The sequence below is a fragment of the Larimichthys crocea genome, chromosome I (assembly GCF_000972845.2).
Source record: "Larimichthys crocea isolate SSNF chromosome I, L_crocea_2.0, whole genome shotgun sequence".
NCBI lineage: Eukaryota > Metazoa > Chordata > Actinopteri > Sciaenidae > Larimichthys > Larimichthys crocea.
The window spans coordinates 15,999,643-16,025,796 of record NC_040011.1 but is presented as its reverse complement, the minus strand read 5'-3'; the positions used below and the strand labels follow the sequence as shown (position 1 = coordinate 16,025,796).

At 42.6% G+C, this 26,154-nt stretch overlaps 1 protein-coding gene across 6 annotated transcripts in view; it reads right to left on the bottom strand.

Annotated features, from left to right (window-relative positions):
• Nucleotides 1–25,109, bottom strand: part of chl1b (cell adhesion molecule L1-like b) — a 63,813-nt gene extending 38,704 nt beyond the window's left edge. For all 6 annotated transcript variants that reach the window (XM_019267290.2, XM_019267295.2, XM_019267292.2 and 3 more), the window contains exon 1: nt 24,982–25,109. The gene's annotated coding sequence lies outside the window, so the exon portion shown is untranslated. The remainder of the gene's footprint in view (nt 1–24,981) is intronic.
• Nucleotides 25,110–26,154: the final 1,045 nt, after the last annotated feature.

The window sequence follows — 26,154 nt, the reverse complement described above, 5'->3', positions numbered from 1 at the left end:
AGCATCAGTCCAGTACTGTCACAGCTTTGAAGCACACTCCTCCCTTCCTAAAGGATATTTGATGGAAAAATCAATGAATCTGCGTTTGACTGTTTTTTTTTTTTATTATTCCACCGGATTCAAGTGGACCTGATTTTTTCCACGCCGGTGAACGGGAACCAGACGACACACAGATGGACTGGAGTGGAGGCTGGGTGACATGTCAGGGGGAAAGCTCAGTGCGCGGGGAGTGCTGAGACTGTCGATAAGAGCCTTCCACCAGTCCAACACACACATAAGACACACAGCAAAAAAAAAAAAAATGCAGTCTCTCCCACGACACATGAGGGGGAAGGGAGGAAGCGCCCCCAGTCTGGATGATGTATGGTGTGGACCCTAGTCTGAGACTTGAGCTTTAACCGGGAGAAAGGCAGAAAATGAAAGGGGGGAGGAGGGTCATGCTTGAATTATGCTGATGTGGGTTGTAACCGTGGTGGAAAACCAACCAAAGGCATGGCTTCGACGGGAACTTGCAGCCACAAATGAGGTTATTATCACTCGGGCCTCACAAATGCTGACAGTTGGGGAACGGTATAGGTGAGATCTTTTAAGGGACCGGATGGTTAGATTTAGTCTTTCAGCAGCTTGATGTGGGCAATTTAAATATATTCATTTTACTGGAAAAAAAATTTTTTATTTCAACCGTCTACAACTAATTCCACTGAAAGTACATTGCCTGTCTGTTATATTGAACATTAATCATCTTGATTGAACTCGCACACGTAGCTTTCTTTGCTTGCTGTTTGAGTAAATGAGTGGACTGAAGTGAACGGATTGACTTTTCATTTTATCTAGCTTGAGGGTTTCATTTAGAAAATTGGGTTTTAAAAGGCAGACAGACATGATGAAGGGAGTGCTAATAGTGGAGACTGAGATTGGGTGAGGGAGGGGGGACACTGGTCTTTTCATAATGGGAGCAGTCAGCCAAAGTCAGGTCAGTAACTGAGAACACTCACTCCTCTGCTGCATCGCCAGCGCGAGGCCCTTCAGAACCCTATAAGCACTCTTTGAGCTACAACAGGATGGAGCTGCCATTATGGCCACACAAACAGAGGGAAGCCTTATGAACTTTGCACAAATGCTTAGTGCTCCGGGGCTGGACAGCTCTGGAAGCCGGGGGGAGATGGGTAGGTACCGGGGCGGGCTGCCAGTTCCGAAAAGCTTAGTGTTCATGCACTCGGGCCAGACAAACCTGACATTGTCCTGGGCACTGCCCCGGGGAAAGCCTCTTCCCTTTTCTCTCTGCTATACTCCGGCTCATTCACACTTTGAGCCCAGTTGATTCACTGATTTGGACATGACTTACAGAGGCAAGAAGGCAAACATTTATTCACACTTTGAACCCATTGTTAAAATGCCATAAAGGAAACTCATGAATTGGAGCTGTCACCACGCTTCACCGGCACCTGATGTTGTCATTCGTCACATTTCACAGTCTGATGTGGTTTGAAGAGTGTACATTCTTGACTTCACCTGCTCATTCAGAAATTCAATTTAAAAACAAGATAATCCGCCGCGCCCTCGCTGCAAATGTTTACAACATCTTTTAATTTATGACAGGTCTCTTATCTCCCTCAAGCAGCGATCACTAAATGTTTATCTGACCGCTACAAGATGGAGGTCTGCAGCCGTATCGTGTCAGTGGAATTAAAATAATGCTCTCTTGACCTGCTGCCCCCCTTCAGGCAGAACCAGGGCGAATGTGAAGAGCACAAACAAGACCCAGCCCCCGTTCAAAACTGAAACCATGCTTCTCCCTGGCTCTCAGCATTGAGAGCAGAGAAAGATTCGGTTCATGGCCCCACTAAAACCTCAATATGCAACGTGTGCTCAGTGAAACCTGAAAATCTCCTACGACCTGTTAAGATTAGATAAATGTTCATGTATTAAAGGGAATTTTTCAAAAACGAGTTAAGGCAGCGCCATCAATATCCCTGAAGGACAAGCAGATTGCTGAGGTGGCACCAAGACTGATTTATACTTTTTTACACCATTTGGCAAATATGCTTGCTACACACAGCGTGAGGCTTTTAATTGAACTTTGGGCACATGGCCCATTTCACCGAAAAGTCGTCTGTTACTCAGTCTGTCAAAAACGGTCAATAAGCCTCTAACCTGGCACTCGCAGATACTCTACAGGCAGGGCAACCTGCCTTTGGCTGATACCATGACCTGCATTCTCTGAGCTCTGAATCAATATGAAAACCAAAGCATCTGTCTGTATGGGTTTCTTCGAAGTTGTCATGGTAACAGGTGCCCCTATCTTCATACTGATCACTTGAGGCATTGATGAAAAGTTGTCCCGGGTTGATGCATTGTGGTGTTGTTTACTGCGGCAGGCTACATGAGCGACATTATGTATTTATTTCAGGTCACAGTTTGGAAATTCCATCACAAACTCTATCTGAACTCAGCAAGAGCCTAAGCATTGTTGCCAAAGAAGTGACTGGTGCTGTTTATGACCTGTGACTGCAAATGAAAAACAGGCAAAATTCCAGCAATGAAATTGCCCACATTTATGTGCAATTCTCTATTATCCGTGGCACTTTAACAGTCTCCTCAATTATTTCCAGATCCGTGCTGACAGCTGATTTATTCAGCGCGGCACACTACAGAGAACCTGATCAAACAACAGATACCCAAGAACACATAAATCAAAAACATCAGAGGGGGGCTACACACATTCTGCGGTATAGCTCAACTAAATGTTTGAGATTCTAATAAGAAGTGTGCGCGAGCAAAGTGTTAAGTGTTTCCAGGTCTTCCATAACATATGAAAAAAAAAAAAAAAGCACACTCATCGGACAGCGAGGAGACAGAGCTGACTGAAGCCCTGTGAGGACACAGACTGTACCAGACTGCCATCATCCAGCCCTCTCAGCCAGACTGCCGGCCGTCAGAGCATCACAGATGGCGCGCTCAGTGATCATGGCAGCGATCGGGGGATCTCTACTCCTGATTAGCACACCTACTGAACACAATGTGCACAACAACGTCTGTTCCGTCTCTGGCTGCACGACGCCTACGGTGGGCCGGCAGACACCACTTTTACAAACATGGAAATGAAGCACAAACACTGCACAGTTTAATTACAACTCTCAATATTTGCAGTCAAAGCACATCCTAATCTGAGACAAGTTCAACATGTTGATAGTGAAATAACTGTAATTTTGAAGACTAATAACCACTGTTTACTGCGACAAGAGACAAGATTATATGTTGAACCAAATTTATGTTTTAAATTAAAACTTCAAGTCAACATAAGTGCTTCTATTTCCAAAAGAGCAAAAGGAAGTCATGAACTGAACCACATCAAAGAGAGAATAATGGACCTGAACAAAAGCCGAGAGGATTCTACACTTTCTTATCTTCTCTCATGTAGACAAGTTCAGATGAAGTGTCCACTTAGACCTCAATTTAGTCATGTTTCCCCCAAGAATCAATAAGCTGTTTCCCCCAGGTCACTTTTAGCAAAGGGAGAGGCCTCTACTCCACAGCTATTTAGGGTGTGTACACAGCTGACAGAGAATACAGAGGCAAACATGAGCCTGAAAATGAATTCATTAACATAAATCCAGTGTCTCTTAGTAAAAAAAAGTGTAGGCATGGTAACCAGACTTGGCTCTGCTTTGAGATACACCCTGGACATGCAGCCTTCCAAATGGTTAGACGGATCAGACACACACACACACACACACACACACACACACACACACAGACCTGGTCTCACCAATGCACACTCTAGCCTAAATCAAATCCCCTTCTCCAGAGAGGGTGGCTCAGTTCTAATGTGATTTAAAGGTCCTGCAGGCAGGAAGCTATATAAGATGATCATCTCCATCAGTAGCGGCCCACCTGTCAGAGAAAAGGGTTCATCAGGAAACACTCGAGGCACCGGCGATGCGTTTCCCTCAATATTATGATGCCAACAAGTAGGATTAATTATTTCCGGAAAACAGGCTTTTTTTCTGCCTATAGTCCTATGACAAGGGAAAGCAGGGTAGACACGTCAGTTGCCCGCCCACTCATAATAAGCAGTAAGGATCTAATAGCCATTTAAGGAGTGGCCCGCTGGCCACCTCTTCACACACATCTCAGGGTCAGCCCTTTAGGATCACTGAGGCAGAGCAGCCCGTCGCGCTACACACTTAATCCTGCGGTGGAAAATGTCGGTGGGATCCGTCTCACATGGACGCACAGCAGGAGATGAGGAGGCAGACCAATATTTGAGACGAATTAAAGCTGTGTGTGTGTGTGTGTGTGTGTGTGTGTGTGTGTGTGTGCATGGAGGTGTTGAGGGCGAGTCCTTGTCTGAGTGTGTGTGTGTGTGTGTGTGTGTGTGTGTGTGTGTGTGTTTTTACACAGAACGTCCTCGTCAATAGGCTGGCTGCACCACTTTTCAAGCTTCATCCTCATGGCCATTCACTGGGTGCATAAAAAGAACACTGGCAGGTCTACCTCAGTGTGTGTGTGTGTGTCTGTGTGTGGGCTGACAATAGTGTCTAGATGTTACTCTGCCTTAGCAACACTGGGAAATCCTTGATTCTCAACTATTTTCCTTAAAATATGTCTGTTTAGGAGAACATACACCCTACTTTTTGTTAGTTTTTCTCTACTTTTGACCATGGGAAGCACACAGCGGTGGGAAAGTTGTATCCCTATTATTCTCAGAGCCTCTCTTGATAGCCAATTAGCCCATGTCAGGTGTAGTAGCCCACAGGCACAATTCTACAAACTACACCAGGAACTGTGCTCTGATGCAAATATCCCTTCTGGCTTCACTTGATAGATTGTGCTTATCAGTGTCTGCTTATGTTTTTATGCTATATATGTTCCAGGAAAATCAAGAACAGCGCAGGATACCTAGAAGTGGCTTATAAAACTTTGAATCAGTATAAATTATTCACTGTGTCTGGAGGGGCCTTGTTGAGGAAGTGCAAGAACCTGACATGCCTACAACCTCATGAATGACATGGACACTTTAATAAATTTCAGAGTGCCTGAGGAATTTATGGATGAGCACAGAGCAGCACCTGGTGACTCTGGGCAAAACAGGTATATATTTTCATATTCAGGCTGATACTGAATGGTCAAGCATAAAGAATGGCTGTATTCCATCATAATTTCCTGTTGACGTGCACCATTGTCACAGTATAATGATCTAACAGGAAGAAATCATGAAATGAGATAATGGAGGTATGCTGCAATATCTACCCGACATCAAACCTTTATGACAGACGAGGATTGTCTCACCAAATCAAGAGCTTAAAGCTTTCAGTGTTTCTAAGAGCTGGTGCCACTTGAAAGGATGCTCGAACAAATGAATACCCGCTTCAAACTGAAACACAAGGCACACCCAGAAAGTTATCTTTGCACGACTTGAAAGGACACATGGGGCATTAAAAAATCCAGTGAAAGGGGCTTTTGGAGTTGGTGCTTTTGTCAGGCTAACATCAAAAGCTCTGCCTGAAGACAGAATATAGCTTTGTGCCTTGTGTGTGTGGGTGGAGGTCTGCTGTTTGCTCTTCTAGAAGTCACATAGAGGAGAGCTAACTGCTGTATGTTTCCCACATCTTGGCATTTATTATCACGCCAGATTCTGACATAGCTTATCAAATAATCCAGTTCAAGTAGTAAGATTATTTTGAATTGAATTTCAAACCAGATGTGATGCCCCTGCACATTCGAATATTAACATTAAAATACAGATGTTTTTTTTAGTTTGTGTTTTTGAAAAACAAAAGTACCAATTATTCTATATTAAACAACTCAGAACAGAATGTGGGGAAACAAAAATTCTTTAGGACATCCTTGTTGTAACATTTTAAAATATACAGCGAGCCTGGTTTTCAGTCAACCCAAAGGGGCACATGTTACACCGCTGCCTATCAAGCTCCACTGGCTACCTGTAGCAGCCCACATTGAATTCAAATCTCTAATGTTTTGGTTCTGCACTGACCTACTTGAATGCTTTTATACAGGTTACACAGTTCCTATCAGATCAGAGATGTCCTACCTACAAAAACCTCCTAAAGGCCCAGCTCTTCAGAGAGTACCACCTCTCTGAGCACTACCAACAACTGTCCAATGATAAATCTATCCCTCTCTAGAACTGTCACAGTTTTATTGCTGCACTAACATGCCCTAGTTGATCTGTAATTTGACTGTTTCTCTTTTTTTTAAGTCGCTTTCGATAAAAACATCAGCTAAATGACTACATTTCATTTTTTTGTCCACTTGCCAAGTGGTTAGTGAATGTTCAAATGTTACCAGCCCCTCAATAGATTACCATTTTTTATTTATTTTTTTGGCTGGTAAGTAAAGCACATCTACCAGCCACTTGCATATTTTACAAGCATCTGGCTGCTGGCTGGTGCTAATTTAGTGGCCTGTCCCAGACATAGCTAAGCCATGTGTCATAGCTTGATAATTACGAGCACAATGAGGTTGAACACTGGAAGAGATGTTTATGGAACCCTGCTGTAGGCCAATCAATGCACTTTGTGTCCAGATTATGAGTTAGGAGCAGTGACTCTGGCTGCGGTTCTCATGTTTCCACTTAGCAAGCATTCATTTTGTTGAAGCGGGTGTTGAAACAAACAGAGCCATGCAGCAACTAATGAAGCACAATATGCACTTAGATTTCAATATTACATGCTGCATAAGGGGTTAAGCTGTGGGAGGCTGAGAGGTAACAGCTCTACATTTCAAATGAGCAGAGAGGGAGTTAATTCAGGCATCAAGAGGTATCAAGTGGCTAGAGCAAAGGGAGACTGGCGTCCTCGGGTTGGAGTACTGATGCAGCAGCAGCAGCAGCAGCAGCAGCGTTTAGCTGCCATGCTGCGGTCTAGCATCTGCACTCAGTGGGATCAAATCTAATTTGCTTAATCATAAAATCGAACCTTTAACAGGGCAGGGTGAGGGAAGAAAATGGAGATAAAAATCATTAGTGCTGACATGCTATCGGTATCTATAGATTTGGAAAATAGAGGTGTGCTCTAATCATGAAAGCTACTTCAAACACTGCTGGAATATAGATTTGCTTTGCGGTTTGGACTACATCCTAGTAACGGGTTGGCTGATGGCGAGCCAGGCACACAGCTGACCTCCTGGTAGTTCCGTGTGGCGGCTGGCTAATCAGGTTAACTGATGATTGAACACCGCAGCATTGTGAGCTAAATGACAGGCCATCCAAAGGCAAACAACACAAAAGTGAGGAGCTCTTTGGGACTACAAAGTACCAGGAACCTCAATCTGATTGTTCCTTTTGATGCGCATGTCGACAGATTGAAAGAAACATCAGTGATGTGATGGTGAGGATGTAGTGTACACTCGGTTCTAAATAAGAAAAGAACTGCGGGACAATGAAAACAAAGGTGGGTCATCAAAAAGGATACTAAGCAGTGGTGAGTGATTTTTGTCTTGGCACAATAGCAGTCTGTTTGTTTTTGGCAGAATGCTTAAACATGCTTTGAACAGCAGCCTTTAGACACGGTGGGAAACATGTGCATTGCAGACTTTTGTTCAGTGCTTATGACTCATCTTTCCGTCATCCAGATTCATTTAAAGTTTAAATCTCTGAGTAAATAAAAACTAGAGCTGCATTGATTCAGCTTTTTCTCTCCCGATACTGATTCCAATACCTCAACTCATGGCATTTGCCTAAGTACTGGTGCAATACCAGTGCTCTTGTCCCCAAAATTTAAATCTGTATACTTTCCTGCCATTAGAATCATATTTACGTAAGTCAACAGGAGAGGAGCCAGGGATTAGTGTGGCACTAGAAACAAAGTGGGCACCCGGCTGTGACTGACTGAATGTAACTGATAGTGGAAATTTAACAGACCTGAGCACAAATGTTGACTGGTGTGTGTGATTAAGGCTGTATAAATGATCCAATAGTGACACAGCTCTGGAAAAACACTCCTGTGCAATAATTCACTCCTGTTAAAAAGTACCATCGATGGCAGCATGTCAGTCTGTTGTCCAAGCATTGCACAGTCCATTTACACTAATGTTCATCATTTAACGTCTATCAAAACATCAATAACGCTATTGAGAGTGTAGTCTTGATAGATTCCACCTCCTGAATACTTCAATAATGTCAATCCTGTGTGTCTGTCTGAAACAGCTGCATGCTTTGGGTCATGAAATGACATATTGAAAATGGAGTTAGGAGTTGAGAGAAAAGTTTGATGTACTCTGTCGTCTAATCGTTCAAAGCGGTCAATACAACACTGAACGTGCTCTACAGGTTGACCAGGATGTCACTCAAGAAATACCTTTTGAGCAGTTGACATAATATCAATCCAGCATGGACTGGAGGCTGGAGTCTGGCTCTGCAGACTGCCTTCCAGCACCCATACAGATAAGGAGTAATTACTTTCCCAGGCAATCACTAAGCCCTGCCTGCCCTTCATCTATTTGCTTGCAGAAAGTTTCTCCAATACAGACCCATGTGTTGTCGTGATTTACATAAGGGAGCACATAGTTACTGGAATTCAATATTACCCACTGGAATGGGCCAACAGTTCCAGTGACAGCATCTGTGCTATCGGTCACTTTATTGCCTCCTTTTTCCCTCCACAAGTCCACCAAGTCTCTGTCTACACTGATGTGTGGGCTGTTATAGTAACAAAACCACACAACGCCAGTAACTTTTTATAGATATTTTAAATGTCACAGGCCACGCTCGGTTCCAAAGGTTTCAGTGACTGCAGTCATTGTGAAGAAAACAAACCTCAATGTTCGGTGGGACCTTGTACGCTTGCGTGCATCTTCCAGAGGGAAAACAGGGGATTCGGATGCCACGTTCCCCAGGAAACCAGCAGCCTTGTTGTCATATTTGTCATGTTCTATAATGTGTCTGGCTTTTTCATGCAGTCCCCAGCCACAGCCACCATTAGGGAGGACTATGCCATGTCGTGACATGGGAACCCTTATAAACGTGTTAAGAGCCGGAGGCATTAGCATTTTGGACGCTAATGAATAGAGGCATTTGTTCCTCTTCCTGTGCCTCCCTGAAAGACTCTATTAAAGGGAGGTTTAGGAGTTGCTCTGTTTTGGACATAGTGAAGTTGGGACAGCATGGAGAGAGCTTTTGACAGTGGATTTTCCTTGAAAACATTTTGTTTTTCTTCAGTTATTACGAACAAGTCGTGACTTTAATAAATATTTGTATGTACATATAAAAAGGCGTAGATAAAAATATAGAAGTATATGGTAAAATTACCACCATTTTCCTGTTTTTTGAACATCTTCATGACGTTTTTGCTGCCAGTGTCAACATTTCAAACGTGAAATACAGTATAAATACTGTATGTTAATATTGTTTGCCTTACTAGAAGGTTACTGTGTGACAAATAGAACAAGTCAATAACTGTGCTGTATTTATGACCTTTTATGGCTGTTGATAGAGGACACAATCCACCAATATCTAAAAGAAAATCTATGTGCCTTTAACAGACCCTAAAGTTACAATCTCTGTCTTTTTTCATATATCTACAAATGTCAGACATAAAGACAGATGTTCTTATGAGATTCCACCTTGTTGCCAGTGATAGAATCTAGCAGAATTCCTCTTTGCTGTTGGCTCCATTAACGAAGGCTTTGATTGATCTCTGATTCTATCTCATGCTGTGGTCGCAGCAGGATCTGTGGTCAGTCCTAGGGAGGCTCTTCACTGTCTGACGTTCCTGCTTTCATCTCGAAGCCTTTAACAGTTTATGTGTTACATTTGGAATGACTACATCATCCATAATGCATATTCCCCGGCCCCATCTAATGATGAACAATGGTTGATACACTGCATCTTAGCAGCGTTTGTACGCCTCTCAGTGTGATTCTCCATCACCGGTTGTCAGCAGTGCCCGAGTGCTCAGCTGCTGATCCACAATGAGGTTATTGAAGAACAGAATTGATCAAAATGCAAGTGAACTGGATACAGTATACCTCTCTAACAAGCATCTGTAAACCCATGTTTAGCTTTGAAGATTTGTTATACTGGGATGAAATGTGTCTCTTTTACAATTAGCAGACTCACAACTGATACTTGAAGTCTGGTCGATAGCAGGAAGCAGGGTTGTTTAATCAAGAGACAAGGAATATGTTCCTGTAGAACAACCTTCTACCTTTATTTCATGTCTATAAACCCTTCTAATTTGTATCTCGGCAACCATTTTTGAGGCTGGATTTGTAAATACCTAAACTAGCGAAGGACACCTTTGTCAGAGGACATTTCAAGAAAATGACTATAACCTTCTCCCAGCTAGCATATCCAAATGGTTTTGGTACTTCGATAAGACTAATGGGATTACCCTCATTGGTCAGGAATCAAAGCTAATAGGATTTTAACCAAAATTTAGGGTCAGGTTGATAAATCGAAGGGCTGATATTATTGGCAGAAATTAGCTTAACAAAGACAGATTGGTATCGCAGCAGGTGTGAGTTACCAGAGCAGATACTACAAATGAGAACATGAAAAGAAGGTTTATTCTTCAGCTGTAGTCAGCCTTTATCACTACTCACTCATAATCAAAACTAAAGAAGAATCATCTGATATTTCGTCAGTACTGGTTCTAACAAAATCTAGTTTTGTTCAGGCTCCAACCAAAAAGCAGCACAGGGGATCCCGGCTTCTGCTCTATTTTGGATTGATCGCCTGCAATACGAGTATTGATCGGCATCAGGTAGGACAGAGCACAGCCATTTGGCTAATCATCATCAATGGCGCCCTAGTTGCCAAAATCACAATAGATTTAGTAGTCGTACCATCAGTCATGTGCTATGGGGCGAAACCCTGAGAAATCCAGGAAGACCCAGCAGACATCCAAGTGATACCTTTCTGCATATAATTTGGTTAAGCAGCTTATACGGAATAAAATAAATATATCAGGCCACAACAAAACATACCGTCTCTGCCATGACATCAATTAACCAACCTGTTCAGTGGCAAGGGCGACTGGGAAATGCACTGATTTAATTCTATCTGTGATATACAGTGAATTTACCGCAAGCTCTCAGGGGGCATGCAGAGTTAAATTACTGTGGAAGCTTATTGATTTGTAAAGTGTACATTTGGAGGAGGGGATGATTGTGCCTGAAACCAGGGAAAGGCCAAAGCACAATGACTGCAGGCTCTTCTGTAAAGAGTTCATTTGGGTGGCTGAAAATCTATACTGCCGCTGCCGAAACAACAGAAAGGGGGTTAGACTACGCCTGCCTTTGCATGTAATTGGAAAAAGATGGCCATGTAAAGCTTTCCACCATGACTGAAGAAATAAACAAACTTGATGAATGTGCCTTGTCATGACCCCTTTATTGATTTTCAAATATTGCACTTAACACTTTCTTGAGAAATAGAGGTGATAAATCTTCATTCTGCTGAAATATGTATGCAGACATTTACTACCACACCTTTTTGACGCTGGATTTCTTTTTCCGCTTGTGCTCATTTGAAATCTTAAAACGCAATTAGGAGCCCACGGACAAGCACATCCATTGCACATCAATTGTACCAGCCCCATCCCCCAATTTAACACTGCCACCACTGTTTGTCTCCCCTCCCCTCTCCCCCCGGTCTCAATATTGAAACGAGTAAACAACGCCATCTTTTCCAGCATTTAAATGAAGATAAACGAGGACAATTAGCCTCCTTTGATGATACGAGGGTGGTTGAAAGGGGACATCGCGGTTAATGCACTCGTGGTGGTTCTTCCCTACAAAAAGTTCCTGCATCTGCTGCTCTAAAGCAGGAACGGGAACAGTGGATTCATCTCTCTTGAATTAATTCATGTGTTCACGCTCTCAAGTCTCAGATGAGCCCACTGAATGTGCCGAGGCAGCAGAACAGGGACAGCCATTAGTGTCCACAGCAGTAGAGCTCTAATGATGATGGCTGTGGACTTGCTGTGCTCTGCATTCTGGGCACCAGAGCTCTGGTCAGGCAGGGAAGGGAAAGGACTCCCCAGCATACTCTTCTGTAGATAGTAGCCTCGATGCATTTACAAGACAGGAACCAAATGGGCTCAGAATATCTCTTTGGAGCCATGGAGCACATACAGCTTTGATCATGCCTGTTTTTTTGTTTTTTTCTGTTTCCTTCATGTGAATGTTTTACACTGCTGCTTAAGTCTTACATCCCCTGTAGTAAAACTAAGCACCCTAAGCATCTAGAAATTAAGCAAGCAGCAGACTCCAAAGCCAAAACCAGCAGCCTTCAAACTGGCTGCTCTTTATAGACAGTGACAGAGAAGCAAAGCTATGTCATCAGTTTAATGGCCCCACCTCCTGTTTTAACACAGCAGCAGGAAACTGGACACACTGGCTTATAAATCAGCCACTGTGTTGGGGGAAAAACCATTTTGATACCATTTTCGTCATTTATTGAGCAAAACAAATCCCCCCTCTGGTTCCTGTTGGAACCAGTGTGGGGTCCTTTCAGGCTGAGCTTAGTAATGGATTCCCCAACCTGGAGCCATGTTTATGGTTGGCTTGATCAGCACTGCCCCCCCCCCCCCATTTCACAATTCACAGAAAAGACAGACAGACGTGACTCCACTGGCAATACTCACACTGCCGGCGACAATATGCTCCTCCGGCTACATGCGGTATGAATCACCTCACAGACAGTCTCTATACAGTAGATGAACATCCATTACTCACACCACATATTCAGTGTTTTTCCATCTCAGCATGCAGTCATAAAATGATGTAGGAGGGTCTTGATCTAGTAGATGATTTTATCCTTTTTTTTTTGCTAATTCTTTCAATCACAGCTGTTCCACCATCTGTGTTACAAAAACCATGTAGATAATGTAGCTTACAGCTGCAACACCAGCCAGTATCAATGTATATCAATTACTAATATTGTGAAATAACTATCATACTAACATACATCAAAAGATGATGAAGGAAGATGTGAAAATTTAACACTTTTAAGTGATGCGAGCAAATATATATTTGAATACTACAGATTTTACTCAAAACTGTCAGCATTTTATACACACACTGTGTTAGTGATATCACACAAGAAGTGCAAACAGCATCCCCGTTAGCACTTTGCATCTCCCTGATGCAGAAGACCAAAATACCACTGCTGTGATTGCTAGAAAATCCTTCTCTTCTTCACTGTGATGCTAACATGCCTCTGTCAACTTACAAAAAGGAGCATCAGCCTCTCTTTGTGAAGTTAAGACACGCTCCCACACACACTGGAGAAGACTCATTGTTTTTGCACTCTGTTTGAATAGTTCTTTACTCTGTGCTCGTGTAGCGAATGGGGAGGAAGGATGTTGTTTACTTCACGACCAAGAATGCTGAAAGAAACCCAAAAGGAGGAGCAGCACTGCTGCTAACAGGGTTTGAAAAATGAGGGTTGTGTATATGGGAAGAAAAGAGCGTCCGCTGTTGCAAAAGCTGCGTGAAGTTCTTTGAGAGCCAGCAAAGTATGTCCGTGCTCATTGGAAGGAATGCAGTCTGTTCTATTATGAGCAGGGGGGGAAGTGTCTGCCAGGGGACTGCCCTTCATAGAAAGACACAATGCACAGGGTTAATAGCGCTGCTTCTGGCACACTTTCGACCCCAGCTAAAATCCCATCACACAGCAGGTGGTAAAGAAAAAGAAGGGCTTGAGTATTAAAGAGGCCTCCGTGTGTTAGTAATGACATTCGACACGGCCCAGTAGAGGAAGACCTGCATGTGACCTTCAAACTCTCCACACCTCTTCCACTGGCGAACCACGGGAGGAGGCGAAGCCATCTGTAACTTTGGTTTGGCTGCAAATGGGGAACCGGGGACTTCTCTATGCTCGGGGATATGATCCAAATGTTTCGACAGCAGGTGAGTTACACCACGCAGCAGAGCCAAGGGGCCTGTACGCCGCCGGTTCAGAAGAAGACAAGATACGCACCCTGAGGGAGTCAGACTTGTGGACAGACTTTCATGAGGGCCTGTTGGTTGCTGCTTCACCCACTTCACACTAATCACAAATCCATGACACAGGGTGCAAACTGTGCCTCAGCTGGTACTAGTAGCTGTTAGAAAGGGATTACTGAGGTGTAAAATGGTTTAAAAACAGGAGGTATGAATTTGTTATCTCTGGTGAAGGGAAGGCACACGTGAATTCGTCAGCTGTCAGCAAACTGACAGACCTCAAGGCTAATGGTGTCAATTATACGTGCTTTCGGAGGTGATCCCTGTGAACATTCTGTGTCAAACTGTCATCCCGTGAGCACGTGGGCCCCCTAAATTATCATGACCCCTGCTGTGCTGGCAGGCTCTTGTTCCTCTATTTTTGTAAGGTGGATAAATAACCGAAGTGACATCAAGATGACTTGAAAAGAGCTTTAGATTAATAAATGTAGCTTTCAAGTGATACATACGCCAAACAGGTGTTACTCCCCTTTTTGTGACACTGGAGCTACAGGGTGATGTTGGGGCCCATTTTAGTGTAGGAACACTTGTAAAAATGTGTGAGAACACATGTCAGACTGCGTTACAAGTCAATCTGCAACGTAGTGCCAAACGAGCCCCGTGCTATATGGTGACAGGGCTCTGCTGTTAGCTTGGTTCTGGGAAAAGTAAAATGTTCAAAATTCTTAGGAACACAATCTTCGAGTGCTTTCTTTGAGTTTAATTTTCTTGACAACGTGAAGAAATATTTTTTTCCTCACTACAATTAATTCCTGAGAAAATCCACCGCGCTTGACTGGCTAGAATTTAATCTGCAGTTTTGAGCGAATTGGTGAGACACAAGTGGTCTGTGGCTGGTGTGCGGCTGTAGCACACTCTGAAACAAAGTTAGACTGCGATTCCACCAAATAATAATCCTGCTTCTCTTATCGTACTTGTGGCAGATGCAAGAGAATTAAACTCTCTGTCACTCGCTCAAGAAAATAAATCGCGGCGGCATGAAGTCAATTTAAATGCAAATGTCAATGTTTAAGACAACAAACTGCCTACAGTGGCGTATCTCAAGGAGTTGTGCTGCTGAAGTTGAAGCAGACGTCCTTACCAGAGAGATGACACCCTGCCTGTGGCTGGTGACACATCGCAGGAAACCGGAAGGGTCAGCAGAAAGCCACAGAGAAGTGAGCATCCATCCAGACAAGAAAAGGCCTGTGTTACATGTCACATGAAGACTGATGGGAGCATTTCCAGGCTGAGTCCCAGGATATCAAAGCAGGATTTCTCTAAGATCGCCTCTATTGATCTGTTTTTGTTTCTCAAAGCCGTCGCTTTGAGCCTTTAAGCCATTTCAAATTGGCAAAGCTTTTACTGTGAAATGGTGGAGGGTTTTTTCATACACAGACCTAAAATATTTTGATAGGGCTCAAATATTCAGACATGGAATCTGTTTGAACCTGACCAGAGCCTGAACTACTCCAGACTGTAATGAACCCAAACCAGATTTAATCCAGATTCTCACCAATAGCCAACAGATGCCTGCTGCTGAACAGAAACCAGATGTAATTTTATTTTCTCTGCTGGAGAAAAATCTCTGGGGCAAACTCTTATTTCTTGTTTTGACATTTTCACTTCATATTACTGTTCTTTAAGCATAAAACAACGTGTAAAGTCTGCCTAAAACAATTTGTGATGAACATAATACAAGTGTAAACTGAGATAAGAGGGTTTTACATTGATGAATGCATGCAGACATTTGTTCCTCTTAATATAACCAGGATTAATCTGAAACAAACACCTGCCCTGCCCTAACATATCTGCAATTCTTTTAGCTGTTCGATTTAGCTGTTAATCATAGGTTGCGTCTCCAACAGAACAATATCATCATCATTTTCCTGCACACTGCCCTTTAAGAGATTTTCTTGGGTTGTTGCTTTTTGTGAAATGTACAGTGCTACTTTATTCCAGCTATGCTGTTATTTGTCTTTGTGCTCTGGAGAAACACAACAGTTCACACATTGCACAAAAATACAATGTTTTCTCACTCTTGGGATCATGGCCGATAGAAAGGCCCTGCAGCTGTATTTCTGTGAAGGAACACAACATGGATGCTATTTCAAGACCAACCTTGAAAGAACTTTGGGTAAATCTACCTGTGAAACTAAATATTTTACTTTTCTACTCTATTTTATTACAAAAGAAACAAGGTTGATTAAAACATGGGCATACACAATATTCACAGAAACAAAGTCTAAACATATTATAATCTATCTTCTACACTATCCTGTGTGCCATGTTGCTACATTCCAGTGTTTGAATGATGTTTTCTAAAAGGAAAATGATTCCAATTATAGTGGACGTTAAACTCGTTGGCATTTCATAATGAGCACTACACTCAGAATTAGCCTTGCTCTAGTAGTACTTTTCAGGAAAGCCTGCATTACACTGATTAGCTAATGCAATTAAACACTATTTACCCCTACCACTGCCCTCTTGTGTGTTTGAATGAGTCAGTTTTGTTACTAAAATACTCAGCGATTTAGCACCAAGCTATTTTCTTTAAAGCACAACATCCTAATGGCTCTACCTAACCGGAATCAGGCACTGTGGTTGCTCTCGTTTTGTGGGCAAAGCCCATCCCGAGGCACTCATTAGAACACTGTAAACCGCAGAAAATGTTACAAGGTGAGATCGTTTGCGATCCGATACGAGGCCATAAAGACGCACTCTGCGAGAAGTCTTGGTTTCTGACCAAAAAATCTAGAGCTGTAAAAATAATGAGGTCAAGAAGGGCTGCAGTTCATAGCTGGTGGTCTGCGGGTCACACTTGTAAAACTGGAGAGTGGAGGTCCCCCAAGCTAATGAATTAATTTGGATTTGTACCAGCTTGGCAAGATTCTTTCACTCAACATTTGCTTGATCTGGGGCTGGAGTACATTAAGAAGCAGACATGCTGAGTTCTGGCTCTTTTGTGGGAGACCCTAGAGGACGACTGCAAAGACGTTCGCAAACTATCACAACATCAAATACTGCTGCACATTTGAGTTAAGAGGAAAATAATTAAGTTCTGGCACATAAAAAGGACCACTAATAGCAAAATACTACAGTGGTACCTAATGGCCAGTCACAGAACAGTGCTGCAGGACCAGGCTGCCTCTTTTAGTTTTATATTGTTAATAAAGGTCTATAAAATCTTGGATCCCCGTGAGTGTGAAAATATCACATAATCTGTGTTGTCCACACATTCAGCCACTATGATCGAAGCTAAATGACAATTTGGGACAAATGAATCGATACAACTGCTGCAACAGGAGACAAAAAAGGATTATACTTCTTGCTCGTGTGTTAGCCCACTTAGCAAATTGACCACTCAGCAGAACATCCTTTTGTTTTCGTGATTCTAATGGTGCCCGATCTGCTCTCTAATCTTCCATTTGGAGGATAGTGCTGTGCTTGACTCCAGGCCTCAATGGGCCAGTAAACAGGCTCTTACTATGCAAAGCAGACACGGGGCTAGCATGTTCACACCAAATCAACATACGTGGAGCTGTGCTGGCTCGGGGCTCCCAGCAGTCCACTTACAGCACCCAGCGGAGCCCAACACTGTATAATGAGGTCCCAGGGGAAGCCTCTGGACATAGAGCACCGCTGCCCTTGCTGTATACCTTCCTTGTCACACTGACACATATTACTCACCTACTTCTAGACAGACTACTACAGCACTTAGGGGATACATTATCTCATACAAATGATCAAGGACAGGTTTGTACGGCACCACATCACATTTCTGACAGTATTTATATTCTGAATATGCAAGAGAATTTAGGGTGGTTTTTTCCTTGAGGTTGAAAGCTGTGACAAGGTTTCAGTGAACTTTAATTAACCTTTTTCACACACATTCGGTTATGGTGGACAGGTGTAATTAGCAACATCATACATGAATGCATTCTATTTATGTGAGCTGACTCTAGGGTGATGGTATGCTGGCATGGTATCCCACTAGGACACTTCTGAGGCAATATCACCAATATATATTTGATCTCTGTGTACCTGCTCAGAATGTCTGCTGTGAAAAGTATCTTAGTAATACCATAATAATACTATTTTTGACTCATTATGTACCTAATTTAGACTTGCTAGTGCTAGCAATGTCAGTCTGTCAGTCCATTACTTTGGTTCAGACTGGATTTAGATGGACTGGCATGAAATGTGCAGACATTCATGGTCCCCCAGATGTGTCTGAACCTCTGGCTTGACCTCAACTATAACGTGAAATTTTAGTCAAATATCTCAGTAACTGTTACTGAATAAAAAAATTAAAATGAAAATTACATTAACTCTGGGTATTTGTTTTCATCTAGCACCACTTAACTTGATCTATACTTGTGTTTATGACCAAACACCTGCATAACTATGGTGAACAAACATTATGCCTGCAACATCAGCATATTAGCATTATTATTGTTTGGCTCCAAACACAGCTGGCACGTTGTTCTAAATTCTTGCTCTCTACAGAAGCCTCTTCAATTTATCAAAATAAACCAAAGTAGCCATTAAAGAAAATTAGACTGTTATATAAAGAAGCAATTGTGTAGTACAAATTATGTACAACAATATATCTGATCTAAAAACATTTTAAAAAAACATTTATTGAGTCAAAAGTGAAAACATTAGCTGGTTCCAGCTTATCAAATATGAGAACCTGCTGCTCTGGTTTATATGACTGTAAACTGAATGAGGTTTGCGGTTTGGGGGGCTGCTATTTGGACAAAAACAAACATGGGGTGTTGGAAATTGAGATGGGCAATTTCATCAAATTAACTGGCGGCATCACAGCATCATACTATGAGGCGAGCTTCACTTCTGTCCCGGTACGTCCTCTGTGTCCCCTGCCTGTCACACGTGTCCTCCCTCATCCTCTGTGCCCTTCACTTCCTCATGTCCCTGGGGTCCCCCCGCAACCTTATCCATGCAGCCGCACACAATACCCTTCATGGGACACAAAGCCAGTGATACCGCACTCCTCTGTTCCATTCTCTACATTTGTCACTTTTATTCCTACCTTCTTTGTTCCTCTTACCTCTGTATGCATGAGTTATCCCAAATTGAACCCACAATTGAAATGGAAATCATCCCTGTATCCCAGCCACTTAAGGGCAATAACTTCTTCCTCTTTGAGGCATCGCTGTCATGTTTGTTGTTCCTTGGAGGACCTTATGGTTGTGTTGCCCTTTTCACCGAGCTTTTTAACATAAACATTGAATTTAGAGGATATGTACCCTGTGATTCAACAGCGGTGTTATAAATCTGAGCGGGCATGCAAGAATTGGGACAATACGATTGGAAAATGAGTTTTGGAGCTGACAGCAATGCACAGTGGGATTAGAATTGTTCTCATAAAACATCTCCTTATTGGTTATGGTTTTCATGTGAGCATAATGTAAATCGATTAATTAAACATAAGACAATTACTATGTGAGGCAGAATAACAGCACATATCACTGTCTTTGCACTGGATCCCACAGAGACTGGAAAATTCCCATGAAAAGCACATTTGCAAACAGCCTGGAGGGAAGGATCATAACACAACAAGTGAAGGTTGCGTGTAAATGTTGTCACGTGGACATAACAATAACATGTGAGATTATTATTTTTTTTTTCTAAATGATGACATGTAAACACAAGACATTTTCAAAGACGTGAAGAGCTTGCAAGTGCCGTTGCTTGCAGCAAGTAACAATTTGTGTGGATAAAATGTTCTGGCTTTGAGAAAACAATCTGGGCCCCGCAGAGGAAGGATGATGAGGAGCCAAACTGTACCTTCAGGCAGGGACGTGTGCGCAGCGCCAGTGTTGGCTACTGACCTCTCATCCCCCTCTGCTGTGAACAGAAGCACTGAGCACATGAGATAACACTGACCTCACTGCCGCTTTGTCCTTCAGTATTAACTTTACTGATTAATTGTCCGCGCAGTGCGAGGAGCCATTGATCATGATCACCCAGTGGCCCAGATGATGCAGTGGCCTGTTAAATACGAAATAAACCTTGATTCTGATGATCAGCACCTCTTATCCTCCATCCCCCCACCGTCAGAGGCTACGTGGAGGGAATCATTTCCAACACTTCTCTGTATCTGCTCTGAACCGGTCGCAGGTATCGTGAAAATTTAAAATAAATAAATAAATATGCACATTGCCAGAAAGCAGGCAAGGAAATGAATATTTCATGTAGCCAAACACATTTCCAGAACATACTGGCTAGAATGTGCCTTTCCGGCTGTCACCGGTGACAAACATGAAAGAGGAGGGCTCAGGTACGCTGGCGCTGCAGCACTCTCAACTCTGCCTGCAGCGCAAGGAGCGAGAGTCGTCACTGTAATTGCTTGTAGTGCTGGAGCCTGAGCTGAACCTCAATTAGGGCCCGGGTACTTGCTAGGCTCCACATCTTCCTGCCGTGTCTTCCAGCCAGTCCAGGGAAAAAACACATTCTTAACGTCTCAACACACAGCCTGGTATCAGTGCAATGTTTGTCATTATCACAGTTTAGGTTTACACTTTGTATCCACGCTTGTGGGATAGACTCTTTCCTGGAGATCATTTTTTTGCACTACAGCCAACAACACATTCTAGATAGGGTGATAACAGGGGCAGCTTAAATGGACAATTAGTCTGATGCAGCAATTCACTCTTGCTCACTGTTGTTAGGCTACTTTTCCCAATCTCTAACAGCCATCTGATACTCCAGATCCCATCCGACAGACTGAGTTATAGCCCGAAATTACATTGCTGATTGTGATAAGAGATGCACCTACTACAGCCTGCGCAGATAAGACACAGACAGACACTTTGGAGTGCTTTGAATGCACAAATCTGCAGACAGAAAGCATCAGATACTAATCCCCTCTGTATTAAATATGGAGGATTCAGGTTGCACACTGAATCTTGATACATATGTCTTTCAGTGTGTTCTGTTAAAGGCCAGATGGGCACAAAGAAAGGCCTCTGTGTGTCCTCTCTTCTTTTCACTTTCATCCCCTTCCTTTCTCATAATAAAGGACAATAGAGCACACACACATACTGTAAGTCCAAACCTTTCTGTCTGCTGCAAAGGAAACACACACACACACCTATATGAACAGGTAAAGACAACACATCTTTAATGCACTTCCTGACAGTGGCTGTATTTCCAAACTGTGCAGAGGATAAAAAAACACAGCGGGGCGGAGGCTCAGGTGTTTTTGATCACTCAGAGTTTCAACGGATAGCACACTGCGAAGGCCTCATTGATATTCAGCATTGTAGATCCCACAAGGACCTACAGCGCTGAATATTGATTTACCACTTAGGACTGGCACTGTACCCACAAGCTTCAAGACTACTGTGGTTAACCCTCGATTTCAGAAAACCACACCTTGATGCAGGATCTCTGAGTCAATTATTGAACTGTCTCTCTCTCGCCTTGTAATCTTTTCCAAAGTACTGAATATTCGGCAAAGTTTAGCTCATATATCAAACAGTAATGTTTTTAACCCTTTCATCGTGTTTTCACTCCACTGAATCTTCACTTACTAAACTTGTGAATTATCTGCTTTTACTATGGATTCAGATTCCACCTCAACACTTCTATTATTCAATTTCAGTGCAGCTTTTAACACCACTCTATACTCCTAAACTGACTGGAAAATCCATTTGGCATCTTTAGCTGCCTAGAGCTGCCTACTTATCTGAAGTACCTCAGGCGTCTGTTCTTGGGCCTCAGCTTTTCTCTTGGCCAAATTATAGACACGTTTGAAATTAATATCCATTGCTACACTGATGATACTCGACTGTATGTGGCTGTCAGGCAGATGAGCAATCAAATATTATGAAGTTATAAAATTAAGAAAATGGGATGTCGAGCTCCTAAATTCTGATAAAACTGACGTGCTGGTCATTGGTCCTGCTTGACATAAGACACCAACTTTATCAACTCTTGAAAACTGTGTGAAGTTTGACAGCTATGAATCTTGGTGTTACGGTTAATCCTGCACTCTCTTTTGATCAGCACTTTTAAAAAAAAATCAGACTGCCCTTTTTTTCCGTTTCCTTTAAACTTATATACCTCAGCTTTCAGAATACTGGGTCATCAGGCTGCGGGGCCTTTTTTTTATCGCACCCCTCTCAACTTTCTCTCTCATTCTGACTCTGTTGGAGCCTTTAAATCTAAATTTAGAATTCATCTTACCACCTTAACTTCAAGTTAGTTGCTTCTCCTTTGATTACTTCCAACCGTGTATATAACTTATACTGAGTCAATCTCAATGAATCCATTAGCTAACATTTCTGTAAACCACTGCATCCCTCTTACATTCTGTTTGTTTGTTGTCCAACAAGCTGTCTGCCTATCTCTCTCTCTATGCTCTCTTCCTATTTTCTTCTCCTTGGACCACCCTGGGACCTCTCTGTCTTCTGTTGGTGCCTCAGATCTTAATCCTCCAGAAGCTTCAGCCTCCTCTTGTCTCTGTCTCTTTCTCCCTCTGTGTGTTTGTTTCTTTATTCCTACCTGTGTGAATGCTGTGCTTGAGTTTTGCCTGTTGTGTGTCTCTTAGTCTGTCTTCTTTCTAGGTCTCCATGGTGGAGATGAGGTTGTGCAGCTCAGGTCTGTTTGTCCTGATTGTCCACACTAGTTTTACTATGTTGGTTTATTATGACCAGAATGTTTATTGTATGTCTGTCTGTCTGTCCTGTTCCTTTCCTTTCCTTTCCTTTCCTTTCCTTTCCTTTCCTTTCCTTTCCTTTCTGTTAAAGCCACTTGATTAACATTTGTGATACACTGGAATGTAGAGAATTGACTGAACAGTTACAGTCACCATAACAGAGTGTTTCTCCACATACGAGCAGTTATGTGTAAGTGGCTGTGTATGCCAGTCACTAACGCATAACGATGAGTCTGTCTGCAGCTACAAAGGATGTTCTGTTTCCTGCATTTTGTAATCTAAATGATTAAAAGGATGAAGAAGGTCCATGAAATGCGTCAGATCGGAGCTGCATATTAAGTGGCGAGAGGGCTGGCTGACATGGACCGGCTGGGAGATGGTCGACACTTTTGCTTGTCCAATTACTGGCTCTCGCTCAAATTGTTTGGTGAGAAGCATTCGACCTACTTCTGGACACAAAGCACCACTGCCCTGAATACAGAGAGGCTGGGGACCACGTGTGATGACAAGTGCCATTAGAAGCTCTTGTCTTTGGCCTAGAAATTAAATTCTGGCAACTTACCTGGTGTGCGATAATTCTGGCTATGAACACATATGTGCTTATGGTGTGGCCTAATGGGATGGACCAGGGGACAACATAAATAGGATCTGGTCTTGTTGGAGAGCTGCTTGAGATGATTAGATTCACTAATGGCTGTATGACCTTCAGAAGGTCTTTGTGTTTAACATTAAGCACCAAGATCACTGCTGGTAGTGCTAGAGGCAGCATGTTTACCACTTAACTTCTGGAAAATGCACAACAAACTGTGTTTGAGACTATATAGGGCAGGCAGATTGTGTTGTGAACAATAAAAAGAAAGCATCAAAAGGAATACAAATATGAAATTATGGATAACTCTGAAACATTGCTGTTTCCTGGGATTCCCTCAAAGGCATAATCTGTAATGAGACACCACTGAGGAAACAGAATTCACAGTACTTTTCACACACTACGTGCCATGCATTTGCATAGGGTGTAAATATTCATATTGAGGGAATCACTGTGTTAACCATGTGAGATATATCAGGTCTATAAATGCAACACAGCACACACACAAGCCTAATGCACAACTGCTCCATCCATAGCCAAAGCTGTAGGTAACCACAACACCAGCATTTGAATTTGAATGTCACTATAATGTGACTTTAATCACACTCATCAAAGCCTCATCAGTCATTGTAATCTCCAGCAGGCGTGCTTTACACTTGCACAACAGATATGCATGTGATGAAGTGCAATTGGCTTAAATGTGGGGATGAAGTAAAAAAAAAGCAAGGTGTAATTTGTCGGTTTTGCTCTAAAACGCTTTGTTAGTGTTTTGTCAGGGATGTCAGCTGAGTAAAACTGAGAGTAAAACAAGCTTTCTCAGACTTTCATGACTGTTTCTAGGGCCACATTACACTTACCGTTTCACACTACAAGAATAGATGTGCTGAAATGGCACATGTGCAGTTTCTCTACATTCAAATCTGCACACAACATTTCCTCCTGTAACCATCAGTAGGGCTTCTGTACACAGATGTGTGCTCATTTCAATTTTTTCCCCTCCTTCCTCAACACAACTATCCCTGTGCCTGTCACACCGCACGCAAGATGAAATTTATGCATTTATTGCCAATACAGGATGAGATAATGCCATCGGGCACACAGGATGACAAGGTGTGATTCACTTCTGCGGCTCAGTATTCATCATGAGAGCCTGTGATAAGCAGACTGGGATCATTACTGTGTAATGGGCAGTGTGGTGGTAAAGAAGAAGGATGGCAGAGTGTGATCTTTAGTCTCTGATTATTATCACAGGCACTCATAGAAGGGGAAATGAACTATTCAGAATGACAATAATTCATACTCATCAACAGCAGTAGTTCATTTAAAACAGCCTGAGAGCTCCATGAGTGGGTAAACCTGGTAAAGCTAAGGTGAGCCCTTCACTGGTCCATCTCCAACCACACTGCTTATGACTAAACTGTCAGTCTAGTTGTTATTCCACTCATGAAAAATTGAAGGTATTGCAACAGGAGTCGTGACTACTCTTCCCTGTAACAAATTTCCCTCTTTTCGTCCTCCATTTTATTATTTCTTTTATATATATATATTTTTTATTATTATTTCAACCACCTGCCATGAAGGGCAGCATGCAGTCCGCGCAGGTGCGTGCGTACCGGCGTTCAAAGCGAGCCAGAGATGTCAGAGTGCAACAACTAACAACACTCAACAGGGATAAAAAAAAAATGTGAAAACACAGCTTCATTATTATTATTATTATTATTTATCATGCGATATTAAAATTGTGAGAACTCACCTTCAGGTGCAACTCATGCCGCGGCAGCCGTTCAGAAAGTTGAATTTTCTCCACCCGCTGGAAGAGAGCAGAGAGGGGGAGGTGTGACTGCTAACGTGACGCCGCTTCGCCTCGCAGTTGGTCTGGACCGGAGCGCCTCCCTCCCTTGGATGCTACTATCGCTCCCCGCACCACCGCCACCTCCACCCCGCCTCTGGAAGAAAAAGTAATAGCGGTTTCTTCCTTCTCCTCCTCCTCCTCCTCCTCCTCCTCCACAAAGACAGACCCAAAGAAAAGACCCTATCGCAGTCAATAGGTTTCACAAAAAACCCATGGCAACGCAGAAAAACCGTGAGCAACTTCCCCGCGTTGTGACCGGGTTAAATCGGCTCAGTCCCCCCCTCCAAAAAAAGAAACCAGTGACAGCGACATTATTCCCAAGCCCCAGAATGAGCAGGTTTTAATGGGAGGACGAGGAGGAGGAGGAGGAGGAGAGGGAGAGGGGAGCACAGAACCATGTTGTTCAAATATGGATGAGAATAAAATAACATTTAAATGTAGTGGAGGTTCAGCAGTAGTAATATTTTAGCGATGAAGTATATTCTCAGTAGTAGATGATAGTTCATTATCATCTATGACGCAACACCTAATATTCTGCAATAAACATACTGGGGTGTTGGCCTATAGTTATTTATTATTTCATTTATTAGGTTTGACTTAAGTTGTGTATTTAATTTGTATGATTTCTATTTAATGTTTAGATTTTTTTTACCTTAAAAGTCAGCGAAAGCACCGTCCTGTTGCAGAGGGGAAATGTTTCTTGATCATTGAGCTTTTATTTTATTTTATTTTTTTTATAATAAGCTGTAAAGCAGCCTTCACTGTGGGATGCAACAGAAAGACATTTCAACAGTTTAAACCATCAAGGTTAACATTTACAGAAGTGAAGAAATTCAAGATTCAGGATTTTTGAAGCCAACACCAATGTCGATATTTGATTTCTTAAATGTGATAATGGTACAGAATATCAGCTTCTTTTCATTTTCCCCACTCCCCACCCTCCACGAGAAAAGCACAGGTGTTTCTAATAACACTAAAAGTTGGCTTTGATTTACTCACAGGTCCCAGGACAGACTGTGTGACAGTGGGCCAGCATGAACAACGCCAGGACCCTGAAACTGAAGCGGCTACATG